We start from the raw sequence: 19,247 nt of genomic DNA, 5'->3' as shown, positions 1-19,247 counted from the left end.
TCAAATCAAGGTATACAAGATGTTAAAAGGTATGGATAAAGTAGACATGGAGCAGATGATTCCTCTTGTGGGGCATTCTAAACGAGTTGTCATAATCTTAGAATAAGAGGAAACAAATTTAAAACCGATTTGAGGAGAAACTACTTCTCCCATAGGGTTGCGAATCTGTGGAATTCGCTACCCTAGAGTGCGGTGGATCCAGGGACAGAGAGTAAATTTGGGGAGGTGTGAGACAGATTTTTAATTGGTAATAGGTTGAAGGGTTATGGAGAACGGGCAAGACAGTGGAGTGGAGGCCAAGATGGGATCATCCGTGATCACATTGAGGGTGTTTAGGCTCGGGAGGCTAATTGCCTACTCTTGCTCCTCGGTCATGTGTTCAAGGGAAGAGATGCTCTGGCTAATTTCTCAACCCAGCTCTTGGTCTGTAGTATTGTAGGCAACAGATGAGGAACCTATCAGCCATGATAGAATGGCGGAGCAGACTCGATGGGCCCAATGGCCTAATTCTGTCCTATAGCTTATGATGTAGGCCACCGATTGCTACGGTTCATCACCAGATCTATTATCATTGCTTTATTTGACTCCGTGGATGATAGAAGATAAACCAGATGGGCAATACTTTTTCACCACATAATTTATTTTCCTAATCTAGGCTGACATTCAAAAGTAGATCTGATTTTCCACTGCATTGAGTAGCTCTGTACTGCAGGAGTGCTGCACTGTCAGATAGACCCATCCATTAAAAGAGACATTTAAGTAAGGTTTTGCCTGCCTGTTCAGGTGAAAAGGATCTTTTTGAAGCAACTATCTTCGTACAATGGTACAATGCTACTGAACATTGTGCAATCAACAGCGAACATCCCCACTTCAGACCTTATGATGTGGAAAAAGAACCGATGAAGCATTGACACTGGTTGGGCTGAGGACATTATCCTGAGGAACTCCTACAATGTTGTCTTGGAACGGAGATAATTAGTCTCCAACAAGCACAAGCCTCTTTCTTTGCGCCAGGTATGACTCTAACTAGGACAGTTTTTCCCTGATTCCCATTGACTCCAGTTTTGGAGGGCTCTTTGATGTCAGACAAGGGTAAATGCTGCATTGCCATCAAGGTCAGTCATAGAATCATAGAATTTACAGTGCAGAAGGAGGCCATTCGGCCCATCGGGTCTGCACTGATCCCTGGAAAGAGCACCCTACTTTAGTCCATACCGTTGCCCGATCCCTGTAACCCGGCCTAATCTTTTGGACACTAAGGGGTAATTTAGCATGGCCAATGCACCCAACCTGCACATCTTTGGACCATGAGAGTAAATAGGAGCACCTGGAGAAACTCCACATACACGTGGGGAGAAAATGCAAACTCCACACAGTCACCCGAGGCCGGAATTGAATTGAACCTGGGTCCCTGGAGCTGTGAGGCAGCAGTGCAAACCACTGAGCCTTCCCACTCTTGTGTCACCTCTCGAATTCAGTTTCTTTGTCCGTGGGTTAGGACTGAGGCTGTAATGCAGTCAGGGGCCAAGTGCCTGTGGCAGAATCCAAACTGAGCTGGTGAGCAGGCTTTTCCTCAGTAAGTGCTACTTCATAACACTCTCAACAACACCTTCCAATGAAACTTTGCTGATGGCAGAGTAGACTGATGGGACGGTAACTGTCCAGATTGAAAGTCAGCAAAAACATAATCCCGCTGTTCAAGAAAAGGAGAGAGAAAATAGAGAACTACAAGCCAGTTAGCCTGACATCAGCTGTCAGGAAAATGCTGCAATATCTTATAAAGATAGCCTTATTGATTCACTTAGAAAATCATGATGAGACAAAGTACACATAGGGATTTACAAAAGGGGAATCAGGTTTTACAAATTAATACTAGTCTTTTGTGGATGTAGCTTCAGGTTAGATCAAGTTTATCCAATGGGCAGATTACAGAGCACAGAAGCCGCTCTGTGTGGCCCACAGAGCCCCGGCTCAAAAACTGTAAGGCAGGGTGGTAACTCCGATCAGTGGAGAACTTGCCAGGTGCTGCTCCTCCAACCATCATGCCCCTTTCCAGCATTTGCTGCTGATAAGCTCAGTTCTGAGCCTGGGTCTCAAGGTGCGGCGAGGGTGGGGCCCAGGGTGCCAAGGCGCAGCGAGGCTGGGGCCCAGGGAGCCAAGGCGCAGCGAGGCCGAGGCCCAGGGAGCAAGACGCAGTGAGGCTGGGGCCCAGGGAGCCAAGGCGCGGCAAGGCTGGGGCCCCGGGAGCCAAAGAACAGCTGAAGTCAGGGAAGAGCAAATGATGTGGGGATGAGACAGCGTCCGACTGAGAGTTTCTGTGAGCGTGGGAGTGCGAGTGTTTGTGAATGAATGTATGTATGAGTGACTGAGTCAGCTTGTGTGTTTCTGAGTGTGTGTGTGAGAGAGAGAGAGAGAGAGAGAGGAGTGTGAGAGAGTGAGTGAGAGTTTGTGAGTGAGTGCGAGCGTGTGAGGGTGAGTGCGAGTGAGTGCGAGCGTGTGAGAGTGAGTGCGAGCGTGTGAGAGCGAGTGCGAGCGTGTGAGAGCGAGTGCGAGCGTGTGAGAGCGAGTGCGAGCGTGTGAGAGCGAGTGCGAGCGTGTGAGAGCGAATTGCGAGCGTGTGAGAGTGAGTGCGAGCGTGAGAGTGAGTGCGAGCGTGTGAGAGTGAGTGCGAGCGTGTGAGAGCGAGTGCGAGCGTGTGAGAGCGAGTGCGAGCGTGTGAGAGCGAGTGCGAGAGCGAGTGAGAGCGTGTGAGAGCGAGTGCGAGCGTGAGAGCGAGCGTGTGAGAGTGAGTGCGAGCGTGTGAGAGTGAGTGCGAGCGTGTGAGTGAGTGCGAGCGTGTGAGAGTGAGTGCGAGCGTGTGAGAGCGAGTGCGAGCGTGTGAGAGCGAGTGAGAGCGTGAGAGCGAGTGTGAGAGTGAGTGCGAGCGTGTGAGAGCGAGTGCGAGCGTGTGAGAGCGAGTGCGAGCGTGTGAGAGCGAGTGCGAGCGTGTGAGTGCGAGTGCAAGCGTGAGAGCGAGCGTGTGAGAGTGAGTGCGAGCGTGTGAGAGTGCGAGCGTGTGAGAGTGCGAGCGTGTGAGAGTGCGAGCGTGCGAGCGTGCGAGAGTGCGAGCGTGCGAGAGTGCGAGCGTGCCAGAGTGCGAGCGTGCCAGAGTGCGAGCGTGCCAGAGTGCGAGCTGTCAGAGTGCGAGCTGTCAGAGTGCGAGCTGTCAGAGTGCGAGCTGTCAGAGTGCGAGCTGTCAGAGTGCGAGCTGTCAGAGTGCGAGCTGTCAGAGTGCGAGCTGTCAGAGTGCGAGCTGTCAGAGTGCGAGCTGTCAGAGTGCGAGCTGTCAGAGTGCGAGCTGTCAGAGTGCGAGCTGTCAGAGTGCGAGCTGTCAGAGTGCGAGCTGTCAGAGTGCGAGCTGTCAGAGTGCGAGCTGTCAGAGTGCGAGCTGTCAGAGTGCGAGCTGTCAGAGTGCGAGCTGTCAGAGTGCGAGCTGTCAGAGTGCGAGCTGTCAGAGTGCGAGCTGTCAGAGTGCGAGCTGTCAGAGTGCGAGCTGTCAGAGTGCGAGCTGTCAGAGTGCGAGCTGTCAGAGTGCGAGCTGTCAGAGTGCGAGCTGTCAGAGTGCGAGCTGTGAGAGTGCGAGCTGTCAGAGTGCGAGCTGTCAGAGTGCGAGCTGTCAGAGTGCGAGCTGTCAGAGTGCGAGCTGTCAGAGTGCGAGCTGTCAGAGTGCGAGCTGTCAGAGTGCGAGCTGTCAGAGTGCGGGCGTGTCAGGAGTGCGAACGTGTGAGAGTGCGAGCGTGTGAGAGTGCGAGAGTGCGAGCGTGTCAGAGTGCGAGCGTGTCAGAGTGCGAGCTGTCAGAGTGCGAGCTGTCAGAGTGCGCGCGTGTCAGAGTGCGAGCGTGTCAGAGTGCGAGCGTGTCAGAGTGCGAGCTGTCAGAGTGCGAGCTGTCAGAGTGCGAGCTGTCAGAGTGCGAGCTGTCAGAGTGCGAGCTGTCAGAGTGCGAGCTGTCAGAGTGCGAGCGTGTCAGAGTGCGAGCGTGTCAGAGTGCGAGCATGTCAGAGTGTGAGCGTGTGAGAGTGTGTGCGTGTCAGAGTGCGAGCGTGTGAGAGTGCAAATGTGTGAGAGTGCGAATGTGTGTATGATTGTGAGTGCGTGTGTGAAAGAATGCGTGTGTGAAAGAGTGCGCGTGTGAAAGAGTGCAAGGAAGAGTGCGTGTGTGAAAGAGTGCAAGGGTAAGGAAGAGTGCGTGTGTGAAAGAGTGCAAGGGTAAGGAAGAGTGCAAGAGCGAGAGTGGTGGGGTTCGAGTGTGTAAGAGTGCAAGAGTATGTGATAGTGTTCGTGCGGGAGTGAGAGAGAATGAGTGTGAGTGAACATGTGCGGGTGTGAGTTAGTTCGAATGAATGTGTACGGGAACTAGAGTGTGTTCGAGTGAGCGGGTGCAGGAGCTAGAGAGACTGTGTACGGATGCTAGAGCAAGCACCCCCAGGAGTTAGAGCGAGCACAGGAGTTAAAGCGAGCGCAGGTGGGAGTCAGAATGAGTGTGTGGGAGTGTTTGTGAGTTTGAATGTTTGCGGGGGTGAGTGTGAGTTAGTCACGTGGGAGTGAGCAAGTGAATGAGAGTGCAAGTGGGAGTGTGTGTGTGCATGGGCGTGAGAGAGTGAGTGAGCGAGCGTGTGTTGGAGTGAGAATGGGAATGAGAGGCATTACTCTCAGTCTCAGCTTTCTCATTTATTCCCACCACCAAACATTACTCAGAGTATGGATGAGACAGTATGAGCTGGACACAATCACACACACTGACCCTCTCACAACTTGTCATTTTTATTAATTTCTCTTTTTTTTAAGCCTAACAATTTATTATGACATTGTTTTACTTTTGCTCAGGAATAGTTTATTTTTTAATGCCTCAACATTTTTTTTGAAACTCACATTTATTGCAGCAAACCTTATCGTTCCAAAATTTGCTCATCAGCCCACTGAACCGTAGAATCCCTACAGTGCAGAAGGAGGCCATTCATCAAGATTCCTCTGACCTTCCGAAGGAGTACCCTACCTAGGCCCAATCCCCATAACCCAACTTAACCTTTGGAAAATTAGGGACAATTTTAGCATGGTCAACCCACTTAACCTGCTCAGCTTTGGATGTGTGAAGAAACCAGAGTACGCAGAGGAAACCCATGCAGACACGGGGAGAACGTGCAAACTCCACACAGCCACCAGAGGTCGGAATCGAACCCAGAACTGTGATGCAGCAGTGCTGGCCATTGAGTGAGCAAAAAATACAAATATGGCTCCCAGAGTGAAAATGTTGAACAAGCCTGGGTTAGATAGAACTATCTACTGAAGTGATAGCTAACCAAGACATAATACACTTCATTTCCAAACGCACATAAAGTTAATACAAAAGATAAGGGCTCATGGATTTGAGGGTAATATTAGCATAAATAAAGGATTGGTTAATGGACAGGAGGCTTAGAGTAGGAATAAATGGGGCATTTTCAAGTTGGCAGGATGTGACTAGTGGAGCACTGCACGGATCAGTGATGGGCATCAGCTACTTATAAGCTATATTAACGATTTAGACAATAAGAGCAAGAGTAATTTATTGATATTTGCCGATGATACACAGCAAAATGGAATGTAAGATGTGAGGACACAACAAGGCTGCAAAGAGATACAGACAGGTTAAGTGAGTGGGTAACACGGTGGCAGATGGAGCATAAAATTGTGAAATGTGAGCTTGTTTGTTAATTAGAAAAGTGCAATTTAAAAAAAAAAAGGTGAAACTTGTAAATATTGATGTTCCAATGGTATAGGGTGCAGGTGAGACCATATCTGGACTATTATGTCCAGTTTTGTTCTCCTCATTTGAGGAAGGATGTGGTGGCATTGGAGGCAGTACAAAGGAGGTTCACCAGATTGATTCCGAGGATGAAAGGGTTGACGTATGAGGAGAGATTAAATAGTTTGGGTTTATACTTGCTGAAGTTTATAAGGATGAGAGGGGATCTAATCGAGATGTATAAAATACTAAATAGAATTGATAAAGTAAACGTAGATGAAATGTTTCCTCTTGTGGGGCAATCCAGAACGCTAGGTCATGGATATAGGTTGAGAGACAGTAGATTTAGAACTGAGATGAAGAAGAATTACTTCGCGCAGAGGGTGGTGAATTTGTGGAACTCACATCTAGGGCAGTGGAATCTGAGTTATTAGATGGTTTCAAGAAGGAGGCAAGATATATTTCTGATAAAAAACGGGTAAAAGGGATATGGGCAACAGGTGGGGAGGTGGATTTGAGACCAGGAAGAGTGCAGCCGTGATCTGATTGAATGGTAGAGCAGGCTCGAAGTTCCTATGTTGAGGGACTTAGGTGTACCCAGACAAGGAGCAGATGGGACCTGTACAAGAAGGACGGGTTACATATAAACTGAAGGGCCACCAATATCCTGACTGGGAGATTTGCTAGAGTCACTCGGGAGGATTTAAGTTAGTATGGCTGGGGAGTGGGAACCAGAGCGTTAGCTTAGAAGGCGTAATAACTGAAGAGGAAATAGAGAACAACAACATTGCCCTGTCTGCTCAACTGCAGTGGTCTGAAGTGTATTTGTTTCAACGGCAGAAGTATTTCAGGTACGGCAAATGAACTTAAAAGCGCTGATTAGTACTTGGAACTCTGATGTTGTGGCTACCACAGAAACATGGTGGTAGCCATTGGCAGCTGAACATTGGAGGATATAGAGGGGGATATAAAGGGGTGGGGCAGCAGCATTACTGGTTAAGGAAAATATTAAAGCTGTTCTGTGGGAGGACACATACAATGAGGCAATTTAGGTAGAGCGCAGGAACAGGAAGGGGGTAATCACAATGTTGAGGGTTTATCACAGGCCCCCTAACTGCCTGCGCGAGGAGGCAGATAGGTAGAGAGATTTTCGATAAGTGCTAAAGTAACAGGGCTGTTGTGGTAGGGCATTTTAACTTCTACTATATTGACTGGGACTCACTTAGTGCTAGGGACTTGGATGGGGCAGAGTTTGTAAGGTGTATCCAGGAAGGCTTCATGATGCAAAATGTAGATAGTCAAGCTAGGGAAGGGGCAGTACTAGACCTGGTATTGTTTAATGAGCCTGGACAGGTGGTTCGGGTTTCAGTAGGGAACATTTTGGGATTAATGACCACAATTCCACGAGTATTAGGATACTTCTGGAAAGGGATGAGGGTAAGGTGCTACACTGGGGAAAGGCAAATTACGATAGCATTAAGACAAGAATTGAAGAATTTGGATTGGGTGCAGCTGTTGGAGGGTAAATCAACATCAGACATGTGGCAGTCTTTCAAGCAACAGTTGATTAGGTTTCAGGAAAGTCACGTTCCTGAGAGAACGAAGGATAAGTATGGGAAATTTAGGGAGCCTTGGATAACAAAAGATATTGTGAATCTCATCAAAAAGAACAAAGAAGGCTTTTGTACAGTCTAGAAGGATGGGGACAGTCAAAACCTCGAGGAGTATAAAGGAAGAAGGAAGGTACATAAGCGGGAAATTAAGAGGGCTCAGAGGGGTCACGAAAATTCCTTGGCAAGTAGGATTAAAGTGCATCCCAAAGCTTTTTATTCATATGTAAAAAGCAAGAGGGTGGCCTGGGAAAGGATTGGACCAATTAAGGACAGTGGGGAGAATCAATGTGTTGAGGCAGAGGAAATGAGCGAGGTACTAAATGAGTACTTTGCACCAGTGTTCACCAGAGAAAAGGACTTTGTGGAAGATGATTTTTGGAATGGGTGCGTGGATAGTCTGAGTCATGTTTTTTTGTATTAAATAATTTTTATTCAAAATTTTCATAAAATATCAACAACAAAAAGTAAAATAAATTTTTACAAAGAACAGAAAATAGAAAAAAAAACAGTACCCACCTCCCCCGCATACAAAAAGGAAGAGGTAAATAAACACTCGCCATTCGCACAAAACACGCGCCCGCCCCTTCGACAAACCCCCCCCCCCCCCCCCCACCTGTGTATACAATAGAGAAAGAAGTAAATCAACGCCCGCCATTAGCATAGAACAACTATGCCCGTCCCTTAGGTCCAAAACAACGAAACCCCCCCCCCCCCCCCCCCCCCCGGGTTGCTGCTGGTCTTTTCCTATCGTTCTGCCAGGAAATCCAGAAATGGCTGCCACCTCCTGAAAAACCCCTGCACTGATACCCTTAGGGCAAATTTCACCTTCTCTAATTTAAGAAACCCCGCCATATCGTTGACCCAGGCCTCTACGCTTGGGGGCCTCACATCCTTCCTCTGAAGAAGAATCCTCCGCCGGGCTACGAGGGACGCAAAGGCCAGAACACCGGCCTCTTTCGCCTCCTGCACTCATGGCTCCACTGCAACCCCAAACATTGCGAGCCCCCAGCCCGGTTTGACCCTGGATCCTACCACCCTCGACACCATCCTTGCTACGCCCTTCCAAAACTCGCCCAGCGCTGGGCATGCCCAGAACATATGGGCATGGTTTGCTGGGCTCCCTGAGCACCTGATACACCTGTCCTCACTCCCGAAGAACCGACTCATCCTTGTCCCAGTCATGTGAGCCCAATGCAGCACCTTAAACTGTATGAGGCCAAGCCTCGCACAAGAAGAGGAGGAGTTCACCCTCCCCAGGGCGTCCGCCCACGTCCCCTCCTCTATCTCCTCACCCAGCTACTCCTCCCATTTACCCTTCAGCTCCTCGACTGAGGCCTCATCCATCTCCTGCATCACCTGGTACGCTGCCGAGATCCTCCCCTCATCAACCCACACCCCTGAGAACACCCTGTCCTGGGACCCACACGGCGGCAGCAGAGGAAACTCCGCCACCTGCCGCCTGACAAACGCCCTTACCTGCATGTACCTAAAGGCGCTCCACGGGGGGAGCCCGAATTTCCCCTCCAGCGCACCCAGGCTCGCAAACTTCCCGTCTACAAACAGGTCCCTCAGCCTCCTGATACCTGCCCTGTGCCAACTCAGGAACCCGCCATCAATTCTCTCCGGGACAAACCGGTGGTTGCCCCGTACCGGGGCCCCCATCGAGGCCCCCACCTCCCCCCTGTGCCGCCTCCATTGCCCCCAAATTTTGAGGGTAGCCGCCACCACCGGGCTCGTGGTATACCTCGTTGGAGGGAGCGGCAGCGGCGCCATTACCAGCGCCTCTAGGCTCGTGCCCACACAGGACGCCATCTCTATCCTCTTCCATGCTGCCCCCTCCCCCTCCATCACCCATTTACGCACCATCGCTGCATTGGCAGCCCAGCAGTACCCACAGAGGTTGGGCAGCGCCAGCCCCCCCCTATCCCTGCCCCGCTCCAAAAACACCCTTCTCACCCTCGGGGTTCCGTGCGTCCACACAAACCCCGTAATGCTCTTGTTAACCCGCCTGAAAAAGGCCTTCGAGATAAGGATGGGGAGGCACTGGAACAGGAACAGAAACCTCGGGAGCACCGTCATTTTGACTGACTGTACCCTACCCGCCACAGACAGCATGTCCCACCTCTTAAACTCCTCCTCCATTTGCTCCACCAACCTTGTGAGGTTAAGCTTATGCAAGGCCCCCAAACCCCTGGCCACCTGAACCCCCAAGTACCTGAAGCTCCTCTCCGCCCTTTTCAGTGGAAGCCTGCCAATCCCCCCTCCTGATCCCCTGGGTGTACCACAAACAGCTCGTTCTTCCCCAAGTTGAGCTTGTATCCTGAGAAACCCCAAATTCCCGGAGAATCCCAATCACCTGCGGCATTCCCCCCACCGGGTCCGCCACATACAACAATAGGTCATCCGCATAGAGCGACACTCGGTGCTCCTCCACACCCTGGACCAGCCCCCTCCAACTCCCCGACTCCCTCAGCGCCATAGCAAGGGGTTCAATTGCCAGCGCAAAGAGCAGTGGGGACAAGGAACACCCCTGCCTCGTCCCTCGGAATAGCCGAAAATACTCCGACCTCCTCCTATTCGTGACCACGCTTGCCATCGGGGCCTCATACAACAGCCTCACCCAACTAACAAACCCCTCCCCAAACCCAAACCTTTCCAGCACCTCCCACAAGTACCCCGACTCAACCCTATCAAAGGCCTTCTCCGCGCCCAGCGCCACCACAATCTCCACCTCCCCTTCTACCGCCAGCATCATTAAAACGTTCAAGAGCCTCCTTATGTTGGTGTTCAGCTGCCTCCCCTTCACAAACCCCGTTTGATCCTCGTGGATAACCTGCGGCACACAGTCCTCTATCCTCACGGCCAAGATCTTTGCCAACAGCTTGGCGTCCACATTCAAAAGTGAGATCGGCCTGTATGACCCACACTGCAGGGGATCCTTGTCCCGCTTAAGAATCAGGGAGATCAGCGCCCGAGACATCGACGGGGGCAAAGCACCCCCTTCTCTTGCCTCGTTAAAGGTCCTAACCAACAGGTCTGCATACTTCTTGTAAAATTCAGCCGGGAACCCATCCGGCCCCGGCGCCTTCCCCGACTGCATGCTCCCTACCCCTTTGACCAGCTCCTCCAGCTCAACCGGTGCCCCCAGTCCCTCCACCTGTCCCTCCTCCACCCTCGGGAATCTCAGCCCGTCCAAAAAGCGCCCATCCCCCCCTCCTCCGCCGGGGGTTCGGACCAATACAGTTTCTCATAAAAGTCCCTGAAGACCCCATTAATGTCTACCCCCCTTCGCATCACATTTCCTCCCCGATCCTTAACTCCACCAATCTCCCTAGCCACATCCCGCTTACGGAGCTGGTGTGCCAGCATCCTGCTCGCCTTCTCCCCATATTCATACTCCGCACCCTGTGCCTTCCTCCACTGAGCTTCCGCCTTTCTGGTGGTCAACAAGTCAAACTCTGCCTGGAGGCTGCGCCGCTCCCTCAGCAATCCCTCCTCTGGGGCCTCCGTGGATCTCCTGTCCACCCTCACCATCTCCCCTACCAATCTCTCCCTCTCTCTCTGCTCCCTTCTCCCACTGTGGGCTCAAATGGAGATCAACTCTCCCCTAACTACCGCCTTCAGCGTCCCCACTCGGACCTCCCCATTGTCATTGGCCTCCAGGTACCTCTCAACACATCCTCGAACCCGTCCCCCCACCTCCTCATCCGCCAGCAGCCCCACCTCCAAGCGCCAAAGCAGGCGCTGGTCTCTCTCCTCCCCCAGCTCGAGGTCCACCCAGTGCGGGGCATGGTCGGAACTGGCTATCGCCGAATACTCAGCATCCCCCACCCTCGCAATCAGCGCCCTACTCATAACGAAGAAGTCGATCCGGGAATAGGCCTTATGCACATGAGAGAAAATTCCCTGGCCCTCGCAAACCTCCATGGATCCACCCCTCCCATCTGATCCATAAACCCCCTCAACACCTTAGCCGCCGCAGGCCTCCTACCCATCCTGGAACTGGATCGATCCAGTGGCGGATCCAGCACCGTGTTGAAATCCCCCCCCCCCCCCCCCCATTATCAGATCGCCCCGCCTCCAAATCTGGAATCCGGCCCAACATACGCCGCATGAAACCCGCATCGTCCCAATTCGGGGCGTACACATTAACCAGCACCACCCACTCCCCTTGCAGCTTGCCACTCACCATCACATACCTCCCGCCACCACATTCGACGCCTCAAACAACACCCTCTTCCCCACCAGGATCGCCACCCCCCCGATTTTTTGCATCCAGCCCCGAATGAAACACTGGCTCACCCATCCCTTCCTCAATCTAACCTGATCCGCCACCTTCAGGTGTGTCTCCTGAAGCATGGCCACATCCGCCTTCAGCCGCGCAAACACTCGGGCCCGTTTGACCGGCCCATTCAGTCCCCTCCCCAGTCGACTAGCCATCACCCTTCCGCAATCCGCCACGTGCCCGCACCCCCCGCTCAGCCTGTTCCCCACAGCGACAGACCCCCATCCCGACCCCCTCTACATATTCCAGCTCTGCCTTGGCCATTCCAGCAGCAACCCGGTACCCCCCCCCCCCCCCCCCCCCCCCCCCCCCCCCAGGCTAGGACCTCCCCTAGCTGCGTAACCCCTTCCATTGTACTTCCGTAAGTCAGCCGACTCCTGCTGACCCCGGCTGCTCCTGCCACCCCAATGACCCCCCCCAGTGCAACACAGCCACCTCCCCAGTGCCGGCCCTGCCCACCGCTCCTCTAGTGCAGGAGAAAAGCCCGCGTTTCCATCCCAAGCCCTGCCCCCCCGACCAGAACCGATAAAGCGAAAGGATACCCAGGAGGACAAAGCCTCCGGGCTGTATACAGCATTCCCCAGCCCTCAGTTCAAGTCCAGCTTCTCTGCCTCAACAAAAGCCCAGGCCTCCTCCGGGGAGTCAAAATATAGCTGGCGATCTTTATACGTGACCCACAGGCGTGCCGGCTGTAACAAGCCAAACTTGACCCACTTCTTGTGGAGCACTGCCTTTGCACGGTTAAAGCCAGCCCTTCTCTTCGCCACCTCCGCACTCCAGTCCTGGTATATCCTGACCTCCGCATTCTCCCACTTGCTACTCCTCTCCTTCCTCTCCTTCTTCACCCAACGCAGCACACACTCGCGGTCGACAAAGCGGTGAAAACGGACCAGCACCGCCCGAGGCGGCTCGTTCGGTCTGGGTTTCCTCATCAGCCCCCAATGGGCACCCTCCAGCTCCAAAGGCCCCTGGAACGACCTCGCACCCATTAGCATGTTCAGCATCATGACCACATAGGCCCCCAAATCCGAACCTTTCAGCCCCTCCAGGAGGCCCAGGATCCGCAGGTTCTTCCGACGGGCCTGGTTCTCCATCACCTCCATCCTCGCTGACCACTTCTTATGGAGAGCCTCGTGCGACTCCACCTTCACTGCCAGGCCCAGGAGTTCGTCTTCGCCCTCCGAGGCCTTTTGCCGAATGTGGTGAATGTAACTTGGTAATTCACACTGTATTTACCAATACCTTTGTAAGCACAGTAGCGTTATCCGACCACTAGGGGGAGTAGCTCTGGGAATGCTCAGGAGTTTGCACAGGGCTCCACCCTTGGCTCCGCCCACGACTCCTCCCCCCGTGCTGCTGCATAAATACCCTTGTCCCGAGTCAGCCTGCAGTTCATCGAGAGTTCATCAACGGGTAACAGGCTGGCTCTGTAGTAAGTAGATTAAAATCACTGTTCATATCTGAAAGCACGTGTCTGGTGAATTGATGGTTGCATCACCGAAGCTCTCAGATCTCCGCACCCTGAGCCGTCTGAGTCACCATGAGCTTGTCCAGGGAGGCCTTAAACGGCTCCAGAATCTCTGCCTTCAGCTCCTTAAAGGAGCACTGAAGCAGCTCCTGCTGCTCTCGCGCCCACTGCTGCCACGCTGCTGCTGCTTCCCTGCCCGCCGCCATCTTGCTTCTTCTGCCTCTGCACCAAAGCCGATTTTTTGACCGCTCCACTCCTAGTCCAGGCCATCCACCGGTGGAGAATCTTAGAGAGAATGTTCCCACACGGGGAAAAGTCCAACCAGCACCACTACGGGCCCTTAAAAGAGCCCAAAAGACCAAAAAAAGCGGGAGCTATCGAACGTGCGGCTTAGCTCCGCATCACCGCAACCGGAAGTCATCAGTCTGGGTCATGTTGACATCACAAAGGAGGAGGTATTGGGTTTTTAAAAATACATTAGGGTAGATAAGTCTCCTGGATCGGATGGGATTTACCCCAGAATACTGAGGGAAGCAATGGAGGAAATTGCTGGGGCCTTGATTGACATCTTATATCCTCATTGTTCTTGACCTCACCTGTAGCCAAAGAACAAAAGAACAAAGAAAAGTACAGCACAGGAACAGGCCCTTCGGCCCTCCAAGCCCGTGCCGACCATGCTGCCTGACTCAACTAAAATCTTCTACACTTCCTGGGTCCGTATCCCTCTATTCCCATCCTATTCATGTATTTGTCCCAAAGGACTGGAGAATAGCTAATGTGGTACCACTGTTTAAGAATGGTAGCAGGGATAATCCAGGAAGCCTCATGTTGGTAGGTAAATTATTGGAGAGAATTCTCAGAGACAGGATTTATACCCATTTGGAAACAAATGGACTTATTAGCGATAGACAGCGTGGTTTTGTGAAGGGAAGGTCGTGACTCACTAACTTGATGGCATGTTTTGAGGACGTGTCAAAGATCATTGATATGGGGACAGTGGATGTTATTTACATGGACTTCAGTAAAGCCTTTGAAAGCCTGGTGGCGCTGGTAACGGCGCCGTTGCCGCTCCCTCCAACGAGGTATACCAGTATACTTCATGACCAGTTGAACAAATATCATAGAATAATGCAGCACAGAAGGAATCTATTTAACCCAATGTGATTGTACTGACTTTGACCTATCCAATTGATCCCACTTCTATGCCCGTTGCACGTAGCCCAGCAATTTTCTTTTCTTTCAAGTCTTTATACAATTCCTTTTGAAAGTTTTACTAAATCTCCCTCCAACAACCTTTTAGACACTGCGTCCCAGATCATAACTCAGTGTAAAGATATTTCCTCTCACCATGTTTCTGGTTCTATTACTAACAGCTTTAATCTATCTCCTCTGGGCTACACACCCTTCTGCCACTGGAAACAATTTCTCCTTATTTACTCAATATCAAAGTATTTGACCACCTCTATTAAATTTCCCCTTAACTTCTCTGCTCCAAGAAGAACAAATCCCTGCTTCTTTAGTCTCTCTAGATAATTAAAGTTTTGCATTCTTGTAAATCTCCTCTACATACTCAAGCTTTGAGGAGCTTCCTGAAGTGTGGTGCCCCATTTTGGTATAATACTCTAAAACTGAGGCCTAGCCGCTTTTGTACCTTCCACATCTATTTATAGAGCCACGGATCCTGTATTCTTCTCCAACAGCTTTCTCAATTTATCCTGTTGGCTCAAAGATTTGTGTTCACACAACCCCAGGTCTCAATGATCTTATATACCTATTTCAATTGTACCATATGATTATTATTGTATCTCTTTTCAAACTGCAATATTTCATGATTCTTTGTGTTATACTGCATCTGTCATATGTCTGCGCATTTCATTTGTCTATCTATGCCCTCCTGACATCTACCACTATCATCTTCATTTTTTCATCACATCTTCAAGTTTCATGTCATCTGCAGACATCGCCTTGTTTACCCAAGTCCAGGTCAACAAGAGCAGTGGAGCCTGGAGGCGCTGGTAACGGCGCCGTTGCCGCTCCCTCCAACGAGGTTCCCCGGGGAACATGTTTAGGTACATGCAGGTTAGGGCGTTTGCCAGGCGGCAGGTGGAGGGGTTCCCTTTGCTGCCCCTACGTGGGGTACGGGACAGGGTGCTCTCGGTGTGGGTAGGAGGAGGGAGGATTTCGGACGTATACCGCGTAATGCAGGAGGTAGACGAGGCCTCGGTGGAGGAGCTGAAGGGTAAATGGGAAGAGAGCTGGGTGAGGAGATTGAGGAGCGGACGTGGGCGGATGCCCTGGAAAGGGTGAATTCCTCCTCTTCCTGTGCGAGGCTTAGCCTCATACAGTTCAAGGTGCTGAATAGGGCCCACATGACTAGGACGAGTAGGTTTTTCGGGGGCGAAGACAGGTGTGCTAGGTGCTCGGGGAGCCCAGCGAACCACACCCATATGTTTTGGGCATGCCCAGCGCTGGGGGTGTTTTGGAAGGGGGTAGCAAGGACGGTGTCGAGGGTGGTGGGATCCAGGGTCAAGCCAGGCTGGGGACTCGAAATTTTTGGGGTTGCAGTGGAGCCGGGAGTGCAGGAGGCGAAAGAGGCCGGTGTTCTGGCCTTTGCGTCCCTAGTAGCCTGGCGGAGGATCTTGCTTCAATGGAAGGATGCGAGGCCCCCAAGCGTGGAGGCCTGGATCAATGATATGGCGGGGTTCATCAAATTGGAGAAGGTGAAATTTGCGCTGAGGGGATCAGTACAGGGGTTCTTTAGGCGGTGGCAGCCCTTCCTGGACTTCCTGGCGGAACGGTAGGGAAATAGGCCGGCAGCAGCAGCAACCCCGGGGGGGGGGGGGTTTGGTTCGGTGGGAGGGAGAATTGTGTACATGGGTTTGTTGGATGTGGCGGGTGTTATCTCTTTCCTTTTTGTTGTTTGCTTTTTTTGTTTTTGTAGTTGGGTGGTTGTTGTTCTTGGGTTTTTACCATGGTTGGTTTGTTAATATTGTTTTGTTGTTTATATTTTGTGAAAATCTTAATAAAAATTATTTTTTTTAAAAAGTAAAGCCGTTGAAAGGTGCCTCATGGCAGACTGGTATAAAAGGTGAAGTCACACGGGATCAGAGGTGAGGTGGGAAGATGGATACAGAACTGTTTCGGTCACAAAGGCAGAAGGTAGCAGCAGAAGGATGTTTTTATGAATGGAAGGTTGGGACTAGTGGTGTTCCACAGGAATCGGTGCTGGGGCCTCCGTTGTAAGTTCGCAGTTGATTCCAAGGTTGGTGGAGTAGCAGTTAGTGTTGAGGATTGTCAGAGGATACAGCAGGACATAAGATAGGTTGGAGACTTGGGCAGCGAAATGGCAAATGGAGTTGTATCCAGACAAATGTGAGATAATACATGTTGGTAGGTCTAACAGAGGGGAAATATACAGTTAATGGCAAAACTCTTAGGAATATACAAAGTCAGAGAGATCAGGGTATACAGGTCACAGATCTTTGAAAGTGGGAACAGAAGTAGACAAGGTAGTCAAGAAAGCATATCGAATGCTTGCCTTCAATGGACAGGGCATAGAGTATATAAAAATTGGCAAGTCATGCTACAATTGTATAAACCTTGGTAACGCCGCACTTGGAATATTGCACACAATTCTGGTCGCCACACTACTGGAAGGATGTGGAGGCTTTGGAGAGTGTGCAGAGGAGATTTAACAGGATGTTTTTAAAAAATAAATTTAGAGTACTCAATTAATTTTTTCCAATTAAGGGGCAATTTAGCATGTTCAATCCACCTACCTTGCACATCTTTGGGTTGTGGGGGCGAAACCCACACAAACACGGGGAGAATGCAAACTCCACACGGACAGCGACCCAGAGCCAGGATCGAACCTGGGACCTCGGCGCCATGAGACTGCAGTGCTACTACTGCGCCACGGTGCTGCCCTACCAGGACGTTGTCTGGTCTGGAAGGTGTTTTCTATATAGAGAGGCTGAATAGACTTGGACTATTTTCATTATAACGACGGAGGTTGAGGGATGACCTGATAGAGGTCTACAAGATTATGAGAGGCATGGATAGAGTGGATGGACAGGCATTCTTTCCCAGGGTGGAGGGGTCAGTCACTAGGGGGCATAGGTTTAAGGTCCGTGGGGCAAATTTCAAAGGAGATGTGCTAGACAGGTTTTTACACAGAGGGTGGTGAGTGCCTGGAACGCACTGCCAGAGAAGGTTGTGGAAGCAGATAAATTAACGGCATTCAAAAGGCATCTTGACAAATACATGGATCGGATGGGTATGGAGGGATATGGAGGGTTTTGGCCAAGGGTGGTACCAGCCTCCCCGAACAGGCGCCGGAATGTGGTGACTAGGGGCTTTTCACAGTAACTTCATTTGAAGCCTACTCGTGACAATAAGCGATTTTCATTTTCATGACCGGTACAGGCATGGAGGGCCGAAGGGCCTGTTTCTGTGCTGATGTGTTCTCTGAACTCAATAAATCAGCCTGCAAGTACAGCAAGCAATTAGGAAGCCAAATGGCATGTCGGTCTTTATTGCATGGGGATCAGAGTACAACGTTAAGTTGCACTACAATTATGTAGGGCAACGGTCAAAGTGAGAGAAAGTAAGTAGCTTCATTGGGAACCGGGGCATCAAAGATTGAGGTGAGGGTTTGGTTGAGCAGATCAGTGTTGTGGTGTACAAGGAGGGCCAAAATTGGGATCTGGAGATTGTAGCTGAAAATGAATTGGAGAGAGTTTTTCTCCGAGGATAGATAGAATGGGACATATGATTTGGAAGAGCAAGCAAGATGTTGGGTGGAGAGCAATACAACAAAGTGATCAAAGATAGCCTTTTCTGTGATTGATATTATGCATGCAAAGGGGTCAAGTGAGGTGGTTGTGGATGGTCATGATAATGGGCTGCAGAGTTGACATGGAACAAAATGGATAATGGGTTGCAGAATTGACATGAAGGGCGACACGGTAGCACAGTCGCTCCACAGCTCCAGATCCCAGGTTCGATTCCCGCTTGGGTCACTGTCTGTGCGGAATCTGCACATTCTCCCCGTACCTGCGTGGGTTTCCTCCAGGTGCTCTGGTTTCCTCCCACAATCCAAATGTGCAGATTAGGTGGATTGGCCATGCTAAATTGCCCGTAGATTGGGTGGGGTTACTGGGATGGGGTGGAGGTGTGGCTTAAGTGGGTGCTCTTTCCAAGAGCCGGTGCAGATTCGATGGATCGAATAGCCTTCTGCACTATAAATTCTATGAAAAGATTAAGGGAACATATCACACGGAGTATGATAAAGCACTTGGTGCAAAGACTGATAGAGGATTGCAGCGAAGCTAACTCCTTAAGAAAATTGGCCTGGTACCTGGGTGGGTAGTAGAGAATGAGGATTTTAAATGAGGTGCAAGGGGTGAAACAATGCGAGGTACTCAAAAAGGGATATGGTGGCATCGGAGAAAGGAGACAGACCACAGTGTAAATTGGTCACAAGAGCCACAGTGATGGTCATAGAATCTTTACAGTGCGGAATGAGGCCATTGAGCCCATCGTGTTTGTACCGGTTCTCTGAAAGAGCATTCTACCTGGTCACCTTCCCCTGGCCTTATCCCCGTAACCTTGCATATTCTTTCTTTAGAGATAGCAATACTCAGTTGAACCTGCCTCCATTGCCCTCTCAGGAGGTTTGTTCCATGCTCCAATTACCTTCTGGCTGAAAATATATTTTACTTACATCACTTCTACCCCTTGAACCTACTAATTTGAATCTGTTCCCTCTAGTTCTTGACGTAGTCTTGAGAAGGAAGTTTCTCACTCACCATTTACTCTGTCCAAACCCCGGAGGATTTTGAATATCTCCATCAAGTCTCCTCTTAGTCTTATTTTCTCCAAGCAAAACAACCCCAACCTCTCCAATCAATCCTCATTATGAGATTGCTTATTTTTAGAATCATTCTTGTGAATCTCTTCAGTACTTTCGCCAATGCCTTCAAGGTCCTTCCTCAAGTATGGTGCCCAGAACTAGACGAGGCAAATGGCGAAAGAGACAGTTGGGCCACGAGGTTTCAATTAGGGGGAAGGTGTCATCATTCTTCAGTAAGGTTTTTATCAAGGCTGTGATGTCAATG

The 19,247-nt window shown here is 50.8% G+C and overlaps 1 protein-coding gene across 20 annotated transcripts in view; it reads right to left on the bottom strand.

The window, feature by feature from the left end:
* c2cd5 (C2 calcium dependent domain containing 5) overlaps window positions 1–19,247 on the bottom strand; it is a 141,422-nt gene that overhangs the window by 10,112 nt on the left and 112,063 nt on the right. The gene's annotated exons all lie outside the window — the stretch shown is intronic.

The sequence above is a fragment of the Scyliorhinus canicula genome, chromosome 11 (genome assembly GCF_902713615.1).
Source record: "Scyliorhinus canicula chromosome 11, sScyCan1.1, whole genome shotgun sequence".
Lineage (NCBI taxonomy): Eukaryota > Metazoa > Chordata > Chondrichthyes > Carcharhiniformes > Scyliorhinidae > Scyliorhinus > Scyliorhinus canicula.
Note: the sequence above shows the minus strand (reverse complement) of the source record. Positions and strands in the feature narration are given on the sequence as shown.